Source organism: Eulemur rufifrons, chromosome 7 (genome assembly GCF_041146395.1).
Source record: "Eulemur rufifrons isolate Redbay chromosome 7, OSU_ERuf_1, whole genome shotgun sequence".
NCBI lineage: Eukaryota > Metazoa > Chordata > Mammalia > Primates > Lemuridae > Eulemur > Eulemur rufifrons.
Window position 1 is genome coordinate 198768925 of NC_090989.1, and position 18747 is coordinate 198787671.

General features: G+C 49.2%; 1 pseudogene; it reads left to right on the forward strand.

Moving 5' to 3' along the window:
• The first annotated feature begins 1554 nt into the window (after window positions 1-1554).
• Window positions 1555-3400, forward strand: LOC138385897 (major centromere autoantigen B-like; annotated as a pseudogene).
• Window positions 3401-18747: the final 15347 nt, after the last annotated feature.

Sequence of the window (18747 nt, forward strand, 5' to 3'; positions counted from 1 at the left end):
TTTCCAACTTCATGGAACTTGTAAGTAGCAGAACAAATAGTTAAACTAAGTGCACGCGGCTCTGGGATGAGCAGAACCGCATGTGGTTAGATCCCAGGCAGCCTTGAGGAGCACGGAGATTCTACTGTGTAACTTCGCACAAGTTGTTTTCCTCCCCACCCCTGTGTCTCACTTTTCTTATTTATGTGATGGGTATAACAACTAGAAGACTAAGTTAATTCCTGGAAAATGCTTACAGCAATGCCTGGCACAATCTAAAAGCTTTAGAAGTATGGGCTGTGATTAGTGTTCTGTGTTGTGTTCCTATAATTTGGTGAGTTGTCAACAAATACTGGTATTATTATTATTATGAAAATCTGATGGAACATAATTGACAAAAATTGTGAAATTTTATTTTTAAATTTTTTGAAAAAAAATCCATACAAATGCAGATGAAATTACCTAGGTGTACATTATTCCAGTGTATGAACTTAACATCTATTAATTAAACACAACGATCTTATGTAAAATTTTAAATTATCTGTGATGAAAAGAAGGGTAAATGATTTACATTGATTCTAAATAAATTTAAACATTGATTCAGCAAGACACAGTGATTTTTACGTCCCATCTTATATAGAGTGGCTGGAGAATGGTGTTACCTCATTTACTATCACTTACATGACTAAGAGACTTCACAACCCAAGTTACGCAATCAGATTTTTAGGACGTTATTTTGCAAACTTTATTGTTGCTTTATTCATACCCTCAATACGAGTGCAATAAGTTAAAACCCAATAACACTTTCAAATAATTGTTTCTAGATTTATTGCTAAATGGCAGTTAACTTTATTTATTAGAGTTGCAATCATTCACATTACACTTAGCATTATAATATTTCATAGGCTTCCTGCATCTTTAAATTTTTCAAAAAGTTGCCAGTGGTTGTTTATTTGAATATTTGCCTTAGGTGACCCAGAATAAACTCTGAGAGGTCTCCTGAGGGAGAAAAGGTGCTTCCAGCTAGTGAGTAATAGGGCACCTGGACTCTGATGTTGGCTAAAACACAGAGCTGCTGTTAGGGATATGTCGTCTCCCCACGGGGAAAAAAGTAATTGTTTTGTTGTGAGGATAAGCTTATGCCCAAAATAGTCTTTTTCATAAAGTTGCGCCAGTTGGTTCTTTAAATAAACTAGAATTATTTCACGTAAGATATAAGAATAAAACCCTGAAATCATCTTATATTTTCATATACCCAACCTTGAATTAAAATTTCAGTTAGAAATTGTCTTAACTGCAGGGGGTTTGACATGATTTGGAATCTCTAATTATAATATTTGGGACACCACTCTTAGAATCAAGAGTGGCCAAAGTGACAGAGTTCTATGGTATATATAACATTTTTCTAAAATGCAAAAGCTGCATAGGCAAGCTTTTGTAAAGCACTTTCAAACTGTTTATCTCATTCACAGTAACATGAAAGCATCGATGCCACTGTAATATACTTTAAAGATAAATTTTAAGAAACCTCGATTGTCATGCTGTTATTTTTACAGATGAGGGAAATTAAACGACATGCTTGGCTCTCGCCGGCGCCCTCCGCCTGCCGCCCAGCGCCCGCCCACCGACGCCAGGAGGTGCCCCCACCCGGCCAGGTCTCCCGCGCTAGGGCGCCTAGAGACGCTTTGTCTGGGGCGGGGCGGGCGGGAGAGGCTGCCAGGTGTCCCCCGCCGCTGAGCCCCGGGGCAGGGGGCTCCACAGAAGGGGCCCCAAGCGGCGACAGCTGACATTGCGGGAGAAGTCCGTCATCCAGGAGGTGGAGGAGAACCCGGACCTGCCCAAGGGCGAGATCACACTGACCTTCAACATCCCGCCGTCCACGTCCACGCTGAGTACCAGCCTGAAGAACAGGCGCTCCATCCTGGCGTCGGAGCGCAAGGAGGGGGTGGCCTCCACCTGCCAGCAAGACCAACAAGCTGTCCCCCTACAGCAAGTTCGACAAGTTCAAGGGCCTGCTCACCGCCGCCTGGTTCCAGCAGATCCGCGCCGCTGCCTGCAGGTCAAGGGCATCATCCTCAAGGAGAAGGCGCTGCATGTCAACGAGGAGCTGGGCGTGGACGACTTCACCGCTTCCAACGGCGCCAAGGTGGGGTGTCCTGCAGTGGCGTGGCCCCTGCCCTGGCGCGAAACTGCTGGCTGGCTCCAGCGGCGCCTGCTAGCCCGGCCGCGGTGCCCTCTGAGGGCAGCCGCGGGGGTAGGACAGGCTGGCGCGCTTAAGGCGAGCAGCCACCGTCGGCGGCGGAGGGCTATGCCTCGCAGGACGTGTTCAGTGCTACCGAGACCAGTCTATGGTACAACTTCCTGCCCGACCTGGCTGGGGATGTGCGGAGGCGACTGGACTGCTGAGCCAGGCCACCCAGCGCCTGAGCGTCCTGCTGTGCGCCAACGCCCACGGCAGGGAAAAGCTGCCCGGCTGGTGGCTGGCAAGTCGGCAAAGCCCGGTGCAGGCCAAGGCCGCCTGCCCTGCGACTGACTACACCGCCAACTCTAAGGGTGGTGTCACCACCCAGGCCCTGGACAACCGATTGGCTGCAGAGTCTGGACGGGTCCTGTTGCAGCCTGGCCGCTTGGCTGCCCAGTCCCTGGACGCTTCGGGCCTGTGGCATGTGCAGCTGGCTTTCTTCACACCCGGCACCGTGCATCCCCTGGAGCGGGGAGTGGTCCCACAGGTGAAGGGCCACTACCGCCAGGCTCTGGTGCTCAGGGCCATGACCGCTCTAGAGGCCAGGATTGCTCAGGCCTGCAGCTGGGCCTCAGGGAGGCCCTGCACTTCATGGCTGCGGCCTGGCAGGCAGCTAGGCATTCTGACATAGCAGCGTGCTTTCTCAGAGCTGGCTTCGCAGGTGGCCCTATGCCACCATCGCTACTTCCCTCAAGAGTGAGGGGAAGGAAGAGGAGGAGGATGAGAAGAAGAAGAGGAGGAGGAAGAAGAGGAAGGTGAGAAGGAGGAGAAGGAAGAAGGGGGTAAGGAGAGAAGTTGGGGAAAGAAGAGGAGGTGGAGGAAGAGGGTGATGTTGATGACAGTGATGAAGATGAGGAGGAAGAGACCTCCTCCAAGGGCTTGGAGGCTGAGGACTGGGCACAGGGAGTAGTGGAAGCTGGTGGCAGCTTCCGGGGTTACAGTGCCCAGGAGGAGGCCCAGTGCCCTACTCTCCACTTCCTGGAAAGTGAGACGGACTCTGAGTAAGACAGTGAGGAGAAGGAGGAGGATGAAGAGGAGGTTGAGGAAGATGAAGATGAAGACGATGCCGAGGATGGTGATGAGGTGCCTCTACCCAGCTTCGGGGATGCCATGGCTTATTTTGCATGTATTGGTCAAGGTTCAGCTACAAAGAAACAGAACCCTCTCTACCCAGCTTAGGGCACAGTGGGGTCAAAGAGGGGTGCTGAGTGGCTCACAGAAGCAGAGGCAGGACTGGAGAAACAGAAACCATGAGCTTCCGGGAACAGCTGCCAGAGCAGCATCTCTGAACCAGGCCAGCGAGGGTGCACCTGCCCCTCTGCAGTCGGAAAGCCTCTGGCTCCGGTGCCTCACTGCCAGTGCCAAGATGGACCAACTGCCACCAAGAAGCTGCCTCCATCAGAAGGCCCCTGGGATCAGGAAACAGTCTGATGAGAAAGACACTGTGCTCCCACCTCAAGCTCACATCCCCTGCCGTGACCAGTCAAAGGGGTGCTCTGCATCCTGCCTGTTAGTATTCAGGGTCCAGAGACTGGACACTGCTCTGCTCATCCTTCCACGGGCAAGGCAGTGCCTCCGCCACCTTGCTCGCCAGCAAGAACAGCAGAGGCAGCAGGAGTGCGGCCTTCTCAGCACTCTGCCTTCCAAGTCTCAGGCCAAGGCATCTGACTTCCCAAACCTAAATCAAATCCAGAAGCCTGCCTGGAAAGCAGTCTCAGAGGCGTGTGTTTTATCTTCCCATCTCTGATGCACAGGAGAGGAGAGTGTGTGCAGAGCACTGTTTTTTATATCCATCTCAGCTACCCTTCGGCTTCTCCAAATCCTTGTCTCCTATTCCCCCAACAATCACACTTCCTAACAACAGCAACAGCAATCTGCTCCTCCTGGCTGAACACAACTCTCCTCCTCTCCTGATATAAAAGGAAACACACCCGCCTTTTCCCCAGAGGAGGACCTGAGTGCCATCAGCCACTGCATGAGTCTCTGAGTGGTGCTCACATCTCACCAGTTCCATAAACATGCAAGATTGGAGTTCTGTAATCACCTAAGGGCTAATTTAGAATGATAACCACCAATAACAAACCCTAAATTAAAAACAAAAAGAGAAAGAGGAGGAAAATGGGTTAACATACGTAAATGTAAACTGAAAACTAAAAGAATATGTATATGAAACAGTCCTAATTTCAGCAATTTGCCATGAGGCCAATGGTGGTGTAAGATAGATAGAAAAGAAGCTAATATATATCAATTTATTATTAACTATTCATATATGTGTAGCTGCTTATTGATATATAATTCACACATTATAAGTGAACAGTCACTGGTTTTTAGTATATTTGCAGACTTGTGTAAGCACAATCATAATGAATTTTAGAACATTTTCATCGACCCAAGAGTAAATTCCGTATCCATCAGAGTCACTCCCCATTTTACTCCCAAATTCCCCCATTCCCGTGCTGGACATCTATTACTCTATTTTCTGTCTCTTGAGATTTTTTCCATCCTAGATATTTCATATAAATTGAATTATCCAATATGTGGTCTTCATTGACCGAATTCTTTTTACTTAGCATGTTTTCAAGGTTCATCCATGTTGCAACATGTATCAATGCTTCATTAATTTTTATTGCTGAATAATATTCCATTATATAGGTACACAATATTTTATTTATACATTCATCAGTTGATGGACATTTGGGTCACTTTTACTTTTTGGCTGTTATGAATAATGCTGCCATGAACATGTGGGCATATGTTTTTGTGTGGAGATGTGTTTTCATTTCTCTTGGGTGTAGCTTAGAAGTGAAACTGACTGGTCACACGTTAACTTTCTATTTACCCTTTTGAGAAACTGCCAGACTGTTTTTCAAAGCAGCTGCGCCATGTCACATTCCCACCAGCAGGCCGAGAGGGTTCCATTTTCTCCACGTCTTCACCGGCCTTTGTTATTATCTGTCTTTTGATTGTAGACACTGTAGTTAGCGCGAAGTAGTATCTCATAGTGGTTCTGATTTGCATTTTGCTGCTGCTTAATGAGGTTGAACATCTCATGTGTTTCGTGGCCATTTTTATATATTTCTTGGAGATATTTTTAGTCAGATCCTTTGCTCATTTTTCTCGAACTCCTGAGCTCAAGCGATCCTCCTGCCTCAGCCTCCCAGAGTGCTAGGATTACAGGGCTGAGCCACTGCGCCCAGCCTCATTTTTCAATTAGGTTGTTTTATGTCTTTTAAAAAAAACTAAGATGAATAGAGACTAAGTATGTATTGCTGGAGTTTGTTATATTAACCTTATTTACCACTTCTGGTGGGCTTCATTTGTGTCTGCGGATGTGTGTTACCACTGGGTGCATTTCTTTACTTCAGTAAAGCTTTGCTCCCACCACCTCCTTTGTGCTCTTATTGTACATGTCTATATGCTACAGGCCCCCAAACACATTGCATGCACACTACTTTATGCAATTGCTCTCGAAAACATTTAAGAGCATAAAGGAGAATAAATACACATTTATACTGCCTTTCGTAATTACATAGAGACCTGTACCAGTGCTGTTTGATTTTCATGTGTGAAGGTTTAAGTGTCCCTCTGGGGTCACCTCTTTCAGCCTGAAGAACTTCCTTTGGTCTTTCTTATAAGTCTTTCTTCTAGGAATGACTTTTCCCCATTTTATTTATCTAGTGATGTCTTTATTTTGCCTTCACTTTTGAATGATAGCTTTGCTGGCATAAGATTGCTGGTTGACAGCTTTTTTTTTTTTTTCCTTTCAACACTTTGCGTATGCCATCCATTGCCTGCCGGCTCTATTGTTTCTGATGTGTAGTCACCTGTTAAGAGTATGTGGGAGGGTTCGTTGTACATGACAAGCTATTTTTTTTCTGTTTTAAAGCTTTTATCTTTGTCTTTCAATATTTTTACTATGATGTGTCTGGATGTGAATCTCCGAGTCTATCCTACTTGAAGTATGTTGAGCTTCCTAAATGTGTAGATTAATGTTTTTCATCAAATTTGGGAAGTTTTCAGATGTTGTTTATTCTAATATTCTCTCTACCCCTTTCTCTCTCTCCTCTTGGTGTTCCATTACGTGTATATTAGTGTGCTTAATGGTGTTCCACATTTCTCTGAACCTCTGTTCATTCTTGTTCATTCTTTTCTCTCTCTCATCTTTGGATTGAATAATCTCAATCAGCCTGTCTTCAAGTTTGATGTTTTGTGCCAGTTCTAATCTACTCTTGGAGCCCTTTAATAAATTTTTTATTTTAGTTATTATTGTTTTCTCAACTGAATTTTCATTTGCTTTTTTTTATAATTTCTATCTCTTTATTTATTGATATTCCCTGTTTGATAAGACATTATCATCATGCCTGTCTTTATCTGTCTTAGCATGGGTCTTTATTTTAGTCCTTTGAGCATATTCATAATAGCAGCTTTAAAGTCTTTGCCTGGTAAGTCTAACATGTGGACCCTCTCCTTGGCAGTTTTCATTGCCTGTTTTATTTTCTTGTATATAAGTCACAGTTTCCATTTTCTTTGCATGTCTCAGAATTTTTGTTGAAAACTTAGCATTTTAGATAATGTATTGTAGCAACTTTGAATACGTATCACCCTCACACTGACACATACACCAAAACACATGGTGGTATTTTTTGCTTGCTCATTGATTTAGTGGCTCAACTGATTTCATTAGTTCCCTTTCCATGCAATGTGAAGCCTCTGATCTCACTCCACAGAGGGCTCAGTCACACGTACATATGACACTCGTCAGCATGTGTACAGTCACCCTGGGGTGATAGTGGTTTTAGCAGGGCTTTCTTGGAATGTCTCTTTCCTGAGCTCTGTGTTAAGATGTATGCCTCTGTTGGCATCACACGCAGGTCTTAGACTCCATTAATTGTCAGCTGATGGCTCTATTGTTTTTGACAATTCTTTGGTGGCATAAATTGTGTCACAATCTGGTCCAATTAAATTTAGGTCCCTTTGTAAGCCAGTGTCTGAGGTTTATTCTGACCCAAACAGGGCTCCTTTTAGCTATCTCTTTTTCTTGTAAACTAGCTGGCCTATGATTCAGCTTTTTTCCTTTCTGGACCCACTGGCCTCCTCTTAATTGCTTACCACCAAAATCTCCACTGTTTTCAAGAGTAACCCTTAAGTTTGAACTTTATAACATCTTCTAAATAAAGCCAGTTCCTTCAGGGTAGCTTCAGAGCTCTCTCTTATTATTGTCTGCCTCTCTCTCCTTACAAAATTTCTGAGCCACTTCCCCAAGCTGGGAGTGGGGACAGTGGCCCACTTCTCTCTTGGTGACACCCCACTGTGCAAATAAGGTGCTGTATGGGGGTGGTAGCTTCTGGTCTGCTGGACTTGCCTCTCTTGGGAGGGAACTTCCACCCTACCAGCAAGGGCGGGTGAAGGGGATTGCAGCCCCAGGATCCTCAGCCTGCCACGCCTGAGGTGCAGCCTTTTCCCTGTGAGTGGGGGCTAGGGAGGGGGAAGGGAGCCCCAACTTCTCAGCTACACTCACCTGGAATTTAGCATCTGCAACATGGATCTGGGGCAAGGGGAATGAGAAATGCTGGTAGCCTCCCCTCCTGGGGACATATTATGGCCCTTGCCTTAGAGCTGGGGAGAGAAGGAGCCCCATCCTCTTTCCCACATCGACCCAGAGTGATCCATTCATCCACCACCCTGAACTGAAGGCAGAGGGAGGAGACAGCAGTTGTGGCTCTTGTGCCCCAGACTGTTACTGTCCCTACAGAGATTAGATTTCTCTGTATGCCACTAGACAGTTTCCAGAGATTTAAACTGTAAGCTTTTAAAAAGTCATTTAAACAGCATTGGTTGTTTCTCTGGGAAAAGGAGGATGACAGTCTCACACTGCCATTCGACAGCACCGGGTTCCGTGCAGCGCCCACTCTCGGTGCTCACCCTGTCCTTTCTCCACCACGTGGTCTGTGAGCCCTTTGCATTTAGCCGGCCCTCGGCTGGTCAGTGCTCTTCTCCCTGGCAGGGAACCTTTACTCCTGATGGCTTGGAGCCTTGAGGTCCCACCTCTTTTGATTTTCTGCAGTCTCCCATTGACCTTTGTCACCAGACTTGGCCATAAAAGGTGAGGGTCCCCTGAGCTCCACCTGCCTGCCACCATGGTGTAGCAGCAATTCGATTTACATTCTATTCAAAGGAGCCATCACTCTAGCCAAAAGAGCAACCACCTGCTTTTTCCCTTTCGATTCAAGGGAATGAAAAACCCAAGGTGGTAGGCTCAGCTTCCACTTCAGTGGAATCATTATTTTGTCCCCTGTTGGAATGATTTTCCTCTTTAGTACCAAGTCCACTTAAATAAGCAAAACCCAAAAGTAAAAAAAAAATGGAAGTGTGTTATTAGGTGAAATGGTGAAAGATGCCACTCCCACTCCTCCGCTTAGCTACAGGAGAAGTTGTTCTGGTTACCGAAGAGCCGGGCCCATGTGTTGACTGCTGGTTCTAAGTACATGCCTGACCTGCTGGACGATATCTCAGTAGAGCAAGGCGTTGTCTTCCAGCTGATGCTGTTGTAAGTCCTCAGTGGACCACTTGGCTACTCTATAGAGCCAGACATTCCTGGTTTTATGGGTGTATGGAAAGATCAGAGAATCCTCTGTGCATCAGCACATTGCCTCACCTCTTTTAACTTAAAATTTGTCTGTTAGCCATAAACAATATTGCATGGGACACTATGACCATACACAAAATATTCTGTCAGTTCACGCACAGTTCTGCGTTTGCAGAAACAAGGCAGACACAGAAGGAAATTCCGTATAAGAAATAAATATGTCTTCCACTAAAGAGGAATCACCAACTCCCCCAGGATGGACAGAGTCTAATATAATTGACCTACCATGGGGTAGTTAGTGGGACTTTAGGGAATGAAGCCATACTGGGGGTTCAGCACAGTTCCTGCTGCTGGCAGATTGGTGGCTCAAGAGTGAAAGGAGCCAGAACAGCCCTGCTGAGGGAAAGTTCATGTTCCCAAGCCTGTGCTACGGAAGCATGCTTGTTCACAAGCCCACTGGTGTGGCCAGGGAGGGGAGTTAACCGGCCAGACTTCACACTTGTGTCCCTGGAGCTTTCTAGGCCCTAATTGGCTGAACATTGGCATCATCTGAGAAGATTTTAGGAGTGGCCAATGCCCAGGTCCCAGCTCAGACTGATTAACTGAGGGTTTCTGGCTGTGGAACTTAGGCAACAGTAATGCTTAAAGCCTCCTCCCCCACCCGGTGATCCCAATGCACAGCCAGGGTTTCGGAACCACTGCCCTAGCTGTGGGCTTGGGAGCCTGAGAGGTTGTCTGGGCAGGACAGCCCCTGCCCCAAGGGAGGTCATCACAGAGCTCAAGGGCTGCAGCCCCATGAGACCTGAGGCCACCTCCACAGTCAGGAGGGCTCCGTCCACACTTGGCAGTTCTAACAACGGTAGCACATCCAAGTCCAGCCCATTCTCAGGATTCTGCTTTTTCCCAAGGAACAAAATAGAGAGCACAGAAACAAAACAAAAAGCATAGGAAGATCATATGTTTGGGAAACCACGGCTGTCAACTCCATGGGGAAGACAAGCTCCAGCCCTTCTCACGGCATCTGTTCAACCACGTTGAAGAAAATAGCTTTGTATACTCACACCCTTCTGTATGCCAAAATAAACTCCACCTAAGACAAGATTTGTAAGTAAAAGCAAACAATAAATGTACTAGACTAAAATGCCATTTTTTAAGTTTTGCCATCTTGGAGTGGAGAATACTACTGCATAAACTGAAATAATCATAAACTGAATCCACAGAGGACCTATTTGAAAACTTAACAACATAGATATTAAAAGCCTTCGTGTGCCCCAAATATCACTATAAACAAAGGTAAAACAAAACAAATTATTTTAAAATATTGGTACCTGTGTGACAAAGTACTAGTTTCCTCAACAAAGAAATTATCACGAATCAGTAAGAATAGAAACATTGACAATTTTTAATAGAAAAATTAGCAAACGATTTTAACAGAAAGATGGTGGAAAAAGGAAAAATGATCAATAAATATGTGAACATATGTTCAACATCACTTGTTGGTTAAGTGACACTATAAATCTCACATATATATGAACTAGCATTTAGTGCAGTGGTTGCAGGCTGGATCTTGGGGAGAATTTGCCTGAGTGTAAACCTTGGCTTCACCTTCATGGTGGTTAATTTTATGTGTCAACCTTGGCTGGGATAAGGGATGCCCTGATAGCTAGAAAAACACAAAGTTATTTCTATGAGGATGTTTCTAAAAGAAATTAGCATTTGAATAAGAGTTAAAGCAGATGGCCCTACACAATGTGGGTGAAAATCATTCCACCTATCGAGGGCCCACATAGAACAAGGTAGAGGAAGGGGAAACTTGCTGTCTCCTTACATCAGGGCACCATGTCCTGTCCTCAAACATCAGTGCAACTGGTTCTCCGGTCTTTGGACTCTGACTGGGACTTGCAGCACCCACTTCCTAGGACTCCTCGGGCTCCATGCTCAAATAAGCCAGTCCCTTACCTTAAGTCTTTTTCTACGGCAAGTTACTTAACCTGCTGTCATTTCCTCACCTGTAAATGTGGTAATGACCATTCCTGTCTGATGGCTGTCGTGCAAGTTACATGAGATGAGGCACGTAAAGGGATAGAGCAACTCTTTGGGGCGCCCTGTGTTTATGAGGATGTGGAAAATGCACATTCCCACATGGAACTGCTGGACTCACACACTGGCACAAATTTTGGAGGTCGATTTGCCAAGTCTATGGGAATGTTGAATGAGTTGCCCTCATTTGCTCTGCACACACGCGTGCAGAGTTGTGTGCATCAGCTCAGTCAGGAAGAGTGAAAGCTGGAGACACGTAGACCCTGTCCACATGAGGCCAGGTAGGTAAACCGTGGTCCGTGCTGCAGGGTACACCGCAGTCACACCAAGAAGCAAAGCGAATCTACACGTGCTGATGTGGAATCATGTCTGAGATATGTAATGTATTGTGATATAAAAAACCACAGAATACAAACAGTATGCACCATCATGTCCGTCTGTGTGCAAATGCATCCCGCATACACACATTGCTGTGCAGAGAACGTTTCCTACATGTTGCACATGGAATTATTAACAGTGACTACCCCTGGGGAGGGGGATATTTGAATTTGAGGGGTTACAAAGACTTTCCTGTATCCGTCATGAAAATCTCTGCTGTTTCCGAGTTGATTTTTTTTATAAGAGGCATGAAATTTTCTTACATATGTTTCAAAACGTGGTGGTCAGGTAGGCGCACAGCAGCATACGGAAAGGGGGGCAGTCTCGGTGGTGGACGGAGACCACGTTGTCCCAGAGGCGGAGGCTGCTTGAGGGGCCTTAGGGGGAGAAAGACTCCTCATGTTTCCTGACAAGAAATGACCCTCGCTGGGGACACCTGGGTTTCTCCTCCCAGGCTGTTTCAGACAGCACGATTGAGCAGAAAGTAAGACCAGTAAGGAAAGGAATCCAAGTCATTCCACTCACATGGAAAAGCGGCTCAAGGGCAGGGGGTGGCCTATGAGGGCCCCGAGGTCCTGGCCCAGGGCAAGGTTTTCCTTCTTAAAGGAAGCCCCGCCCCACCAAGACAGGGGAGCCCGTGACACAGGCCCCCAGACGCCTTCTCCTCCCCTCCTGACCCGGCACTCCTGTGTGAAGACACTCTGGGGGGGGGGGGGGAAGGCGAGTCATTAGCCGGAGTTGTTCAGCCTGGTGAGAGAGAGCACACACTCTTCCAAGAACTATGTTTTATTTAAGGAAAATCAACTCAGAAAATACAGCAAGCCGGTAGAATGAGCACATTGACCTCCACCTCTTCAGTAGCTCTTAACATGACAGAACACAGCACACACCACACACGCCACACACACTGTCACACCACACACACCACACACACCGCACATGCCACACACCACACACACACCACACACCTTCACACCACACACACTATACTCCACACACACCACACCACACACACTTTCACACCACACACACCTTCACACCACACACACCACACACCCCACACACCATACACACCTTCACACCACACACTCTATACTTCACACACACTTTCACACCACACACCACACACACCACACACACTTTCACACCACGCACACCACACACACTTTCACACCACACACTCTATACTCCACACACACCACACACACCACACCACACACACTTTCATATCACACACACCATACACCCCTTCACACCACGCACTCTATACTGTACACACACAACACACCACACACACTATACTCCACACACACCACACACCACACACACCTTCACACCACACACGCTACACTCCACACACACCACACACACCACACCACACACACCACACACCTTCACACTGCACACTCTATACTCCACACACACCACACACACCACACCACACACCTTCACACTGCACACTCTATACTCCACACACACCACACCACACATATCACACACCATACACACCTTCACACCACACACTCTATACTGCCCACACACCACGCACCACACACACCTTCATACCATACACACTATACTCAACACACATCACACACCACGCACCACACACACCTTCATACCATACACACTATACTCAACACACATCACACACCACATATACCACACACACACACCACATGTACACACACACACCATACTCCACACACACCACACACACACCTTCACATCACACACATTATACTCCACACACACACCATGCACCACACATTCCCCTGCACAAACTCACATTCCTACACACTCACACACACATGCACACCTACGCACACATTTACACATCACACATTTCCACATGTGCTCATACACTCACACCCCCACACACATTTATACACACATCTACATGCACTCACACCTGCACAGATATTCACACACCCTTACACATTTACACCCCCTACACACATACACCTGCACACACACCCACACAACACACACCTGTACACACATACACATTTACCTGCACACACCTACACACACTCACACGCATAGCCACGCATGCCACAACGGCTCTAAACCTTCCCCACAGACTCCCCGGGAACTCTTGCAGCAACGCCAGACAGACAGATGCGGTTTGATGCTCGTTCTGCCCAAAGGGAAACAGAGGCATGGCAGGGTCCCATGGCTAATAACGGACAGGGCCAGACTCCAAGCCCGGGCAGCCCAATGCCAGTGACCTTGCCCTTCACAGCCACACAGTGCTGCCCACAGTCCTGCCCATGGGAGCCTGTCTCAGTGCCCGGCAAAGGGGGAAAGGAAGGAAAAAGGGGAACTACTCTCTGGAGTCATTTCCGTGTCCACGTCTGTGCCGCAGGCTGTGAGACGCTCACTGACATTGGTGGCTGAGAGACTCGGACCTGTGTCCTGTGGCTGATGATCTTGTAGGAGAGAACAATGAAGAAGTTAACACACGCAATGTAAGCAAATTGTGAAAGATCCTAGCAAAGAAATAAAGAATCCAACACAGAGGAGCTGAACAGATAGAATGGTCAGACAAGGTGCCGTCAGGAAAGGGGACGGGGTGTGAAGGTGAGAGGGACGTGCACTGGGCTCAGGGACAGCGGTGACTGGCAAGGTCTCAGCCCAAAGTCCCCTGCTCCATCAACCACACCAGGGGTCCCAATCGTCCTCATGCACCAGAGTCACTGGGAGGCTTGTTCAACACAGACTGCTGGCCCCATCCTGGAGTTTCCGACTCCGTAGGTGGGTGGGGGCACAAGAATGTGCATCCTTACAACTCCTGGGGTGCTCCCTGCTGCTGCTGGTCCAGGGAATCCACTTTGAGAACCAGTGTGCTACACCCCAGTAAAGTCTCATCTCTCCAGTCGCCTCTCAAGTTCAGGATTTCCTTCTCACATGTCAGAACACAGAAAGCAGTTCAAGCTTTTCCCAGCACAGAGCTCCCCATGCCGTGTCTCCCAGTGGCCAAGTGGCTTTCGTGGACCTAGGAGGACACACCATGCATGACAGCCCCGGAGAGCAGCGGCTTCCTGGGATTGGTGATCTCAGCAGCCCAGACATTAAGGGCTGCCTCGGCTTTCCAGGAACTGTTGTTCTCTGCTCGCATAAAAACAGCCAATTCTCATAAACTATTTGGTAGGACTCAGCTCACATCAGGAACCATTAGCCACATGAAATGGGAGCTTTGTTATTGGTCAGGGAAGCGGATGGAAGGGAATAACCAAGGCCAAAGTCCCTCTCATTATACTTCAGAGAAAGGAGGCATTTCAGTCCCCAGTCAGCAGGGGAACTGAGCGTCCAGCTGGACAGCGGGAGGGCAGGGAAGGCCTCTGCTCCCCGCTGGTGGATGGTCACACGGCGCTTCTCCCACCATCAGGCTGAGCGAAGGGCCTATTCTCCACCTTCCCCTCGAAATCCTGTGTGGCAGGCCGTGGTCCTCTGTCCACTCAGTCTGACTGTGGGATCACCAGAACCCCGACAAATTTCCCATTTCACATTGTCTTACGCAGTGTTCTAACAACACTCTAAAAACCCCTGTTACCCGGCGTCAGGTTTTCACGGGGAGATCACTTGAGCCTGCAAATTTGTAACAGTTTTAGGAATTTTTTTTTTTAGAGAAAAGGTCTTACTGTCTCACCCAGGCTGGAGTGCAGTGGTGTGATCACAACTCACTGCATCCTCTAACTCCTGAACTCAAGGGATCCTCCCACCTCAGCCTCCCAAGTAGCTGAGGCTATAGCTGCGCATCACTATGGCTAATTTATAGATATTTTCTGTAAAGCTGGGGTCTCACTGTGTTGCTCAGGCTGGTATCAAACTCCTGGGCTCAAGCGATCCTCCTGCCTCTGCCTCCCAGAATGCTAGGTTCATAGGCGTGAGCCACCACCCTCAGCCATTTTTAGGAATTTAATATCAACACATACATTTTATAAATAGGTTCACTCTGTGTGTGTGCACCTCTTCGCGGCTCCTTTTGAAAGGATGACCAAGCAGTCTTTCTAAATGTTAATGACATTGTGTCCCCCACTCCCACACTACAACTTTCAGGTTTAAATAATGTATTTCTACTGTTTTATTCATTTGTGTAGACAGGCCTTTTTGTCTCATACTCACACTACGCATGAGCACCTCTTTAAAATAAAAATTTTAGTCCACCCCAATCTTTCCCTTCCTTTCCTCAGGCCCCCAGGAAACAAGGTTTCAAAGTCACAGGGGGTGAAAGAACTCCCAGCTTTCCATCCAAAATACATCTGAACTTCTCCACCACACTACTGTATTTTAGGTTCTCCCAGGAACTCTGAATTACTCACAGGCATCATCAAAGAGTGTGAATGTCTTTGCTGAGATTTGAAATGCCACGTGAGCCCTTCAACCCACAGAGGCTCCAGCCGCGTGGGACCTCCGGCCTCGCTGGGCTCACAGCAGCTGCGTGTAAAGCACCTGTTACGGGGAGATGTGGAAGTTGGTGGTGAGCACCGGCCCAGACCCCTGTCGCAATCGGATGCAGTAACCCAGGGAAAAGTTTTGTCTTTTCATCTCGAGTCCCAGCAGGGAGGAGGCACAGGTGCGAGGGCCACGAACCTCCATGATGGAGAACACTGAGTATATGAGTCAGGGGTCTCCACAGAGACGGAACCAGTGGGATGTGTAGACAAGAGGAAAGAGGAGCTGGCTCAGACCACGTGGAGGCTGACAAGTCCCAGGACCTGCCGTCTGCAGGCAGAGACCCAGGAGGAGCTGACGTTTCAGTTCAAGTTTGAGGTCAGGAGAAGACCAATGCCCCACTCACCCCCCCTTCCTGCTCTACCCAGGCCCTCAGTGGACCAGACGCAGCCCACCCGCACTGGGGAGGGCACCTGCCTGACTCAGTCTACGGATCCAATGCTAACTTCATCCAGAAACACCCTCACGGAGGCACCCAGAATAGTATTTGACCAAACATCTGGGCACCTTGTGGCCCAGCCAGGTGACACATACAATTACCCTTCACACTGAGCATGTGAGAGGTCACATGATGCCCCCGAATGCAATGTCCTGGGGGGGCCGTGTGGCTCACTGGATGTCTGAGGGGCAGCAGGATGCACTGGGTGCTGTGGACTCTGCTGAGGGGGCAGCTTCCCTGCCACAGCTCCTGGCCCCAGGCAGTTCCCGGGGAGCCGCACTACGCCACCACAGCCATCTCACCCGCACACAGCTGCGTGCAGACAGACTCTCCAGGCCACTCCCCGGAGAAAGCCCAGGAGCCTGTGTGCTCCTAGATGCTGCTCTGAGCTGTGTTTCCACCCAGTGTGACTGCGGTCAAGTCAGCGTTGGCTCGTGGGGCTCAGCACACCTAGGAGGTCAGAGGTCAGTTCCATCCACCACCCCACCACGTGCCATGAACAGGCCAGGGGAGCTGCACCCAGGAGCTCAGCAGCTGCCTCCCCAAACATGATGCCTCTATGGGATGTGGAACCCCCACCGGCTGGGTGGGCCTGGGAGACGTCTCTGCCACTCTGCACAAATGTGTTCCCGCCTCTCACAGGATTTGGAAGGTTCAGGCCCCAAACCCTTTCTTCTAGTCTTTTCCCAGCACTGACTTCTCAGGGTTCTTCCCCTCATTTTGCTGGACAGCTGAGGAGGCCAGTACCCCAGACTACTTGAGGCATCAACTCCCCACTCACTAAGGAGTGGAATTTACCCTGCAAATGGGACATTCATACTCTGCCAGGTCCTGTAGCTTCCCCAAGCTCGCGAAGTTCCATCTGCAGTGGAGATCAGCAGTTGGAGCGAGGCAGGGAAGGGCTTCCTCAGGCTGCCCATGTGCAGAGGGGCCTCTCGTCCACCAGCGGTTACCCCACTGCAGGAATCCTGTTTCCAGAGCACATCCATCCTTGCCCCAAGCTGCAGACCTGAGCCTGCAGGGAGAGTCTGAGCAAGGCTGGCAGTGGGGTCCGAGCTGGGGGCCCCCTCCCCTCACAGCCGGGCTTCCTGGAGGTGGGGCCTCGGGGCTGTTTCTATCCCTGCTGTCTGGAGGGTTTGCACCTACTTTCCCGGGTGCTCCTCCTCAGTACTGGACAGAGAAAACAAATCACAGCACCTCAAGCGGGAAGGAGATGGAGACCATCAAGCCTGCCCAGAGCTCTCGTCTGCCTGAGACTGAAGTTCCACCCTGCCCTCCACTTCCTCCCCCCTGCCTCCTGTCTCCTCTGCCTCACCTCTCGCCCCCAACCCTACTCCCCCATCCCACCTCACACTACATGCTTTCGCACCAGCCAAGGCAGAGCACCTGGGGAGAAAGGTCACTTGGTGCCCACACCTCACACCTCGGGACCCTGACTGCTCTGAAACGGGCACTCTGGAGCCTTCTTTAAAGCCACCTGGACCTGTCTGCTGTCTGCGGTCCATGACCCTGGTGAGGGGGTCACCAACTTCTGTGGTGACGACCACTGGTTGCCCTCCCAGGGAAGTCCCTCGTCCCCCCTCAAGCTGCGGCTTCCCCCAGGCCTAGGCCTTCCCTGCCCACATTTGTGCTTCCAGCCTCCAGCCCCCAGGCCAACCTTGACGTCCATCCCCGGCCAGCCCCTCCTCGCTCCTGGCCATCTTCCCAGGGGCTCTAGCCACTTCCCTGCAGGCAAGGCCCAAATGCTCCACCCCCCCCCCCAACTTCTCTTTGCAGCTCTGGAGGTGCCTCCCAGCAAAAAGGGATGGTCAGTTCCCAGGAGAAATTCGGATCCTGCCTGGAAGATGGATAGACAGATAGGAGCTGCTCGAAAGGTTTTAAGTGGCAGTCCCTCCAGATGAAAACCAAACTTGAGTTCCAGTCTTCCCCGAGCACCTTGGCTGAGGGCCGAGAGCCAGAAAAGAGCAGTGGTGTGTCAAGACCACCGTGCAGAGCACAGGGCCGCCCCAGGCTCCAGATTCCTCTGTTCAGACATCTCTGTTACTTTCTTACAAGGCAGCAGGTCTCCTGTAGGGTCCAAACACACATCTCCAGTTCTGGCAAGCAGGGCAACCCCCGCTTGGCTGGAGATGCTAGCTGTGGCTGACAGATTAACCCCCTCCTCCCAGAAGCCCCCTGCCCCCCTGCCCTCGTGCATGGCTGATGATCTGATATTTTGTAAAGTCAGATTTCTCAGCACATGTCAGAGCTGGTAATTCATCCGGCATCCATATGCCAGGTGTCAGTCCCCCACAGCTGGCCGGGGAAGAGAGCATAATCCCTTGGACCTGCGCGATGTCTATATAAAGTACAGCTGGGCAAGCATCACAAACACGTCCCGTCGTGGGTACTGGGACGTCAGGTGCCGCGCATGCTTCCTCACACTTCCAGGACACGCTCCGGGGAAATCCCCGGTGTGCTCAGAGCCACGTGGCACCCAGAGAATGCAGGCCTTGAGGCCTTGCCTTGCGAAGCTGATGCACTTTCAATCGCGACCGTGGAAGAAGGAAGGACGAGACTGCCTTGAGGACGTGGTGATGGATACTGCGTCCACACCGTGTGCTGAGCCAGGACACACTGAAGGAT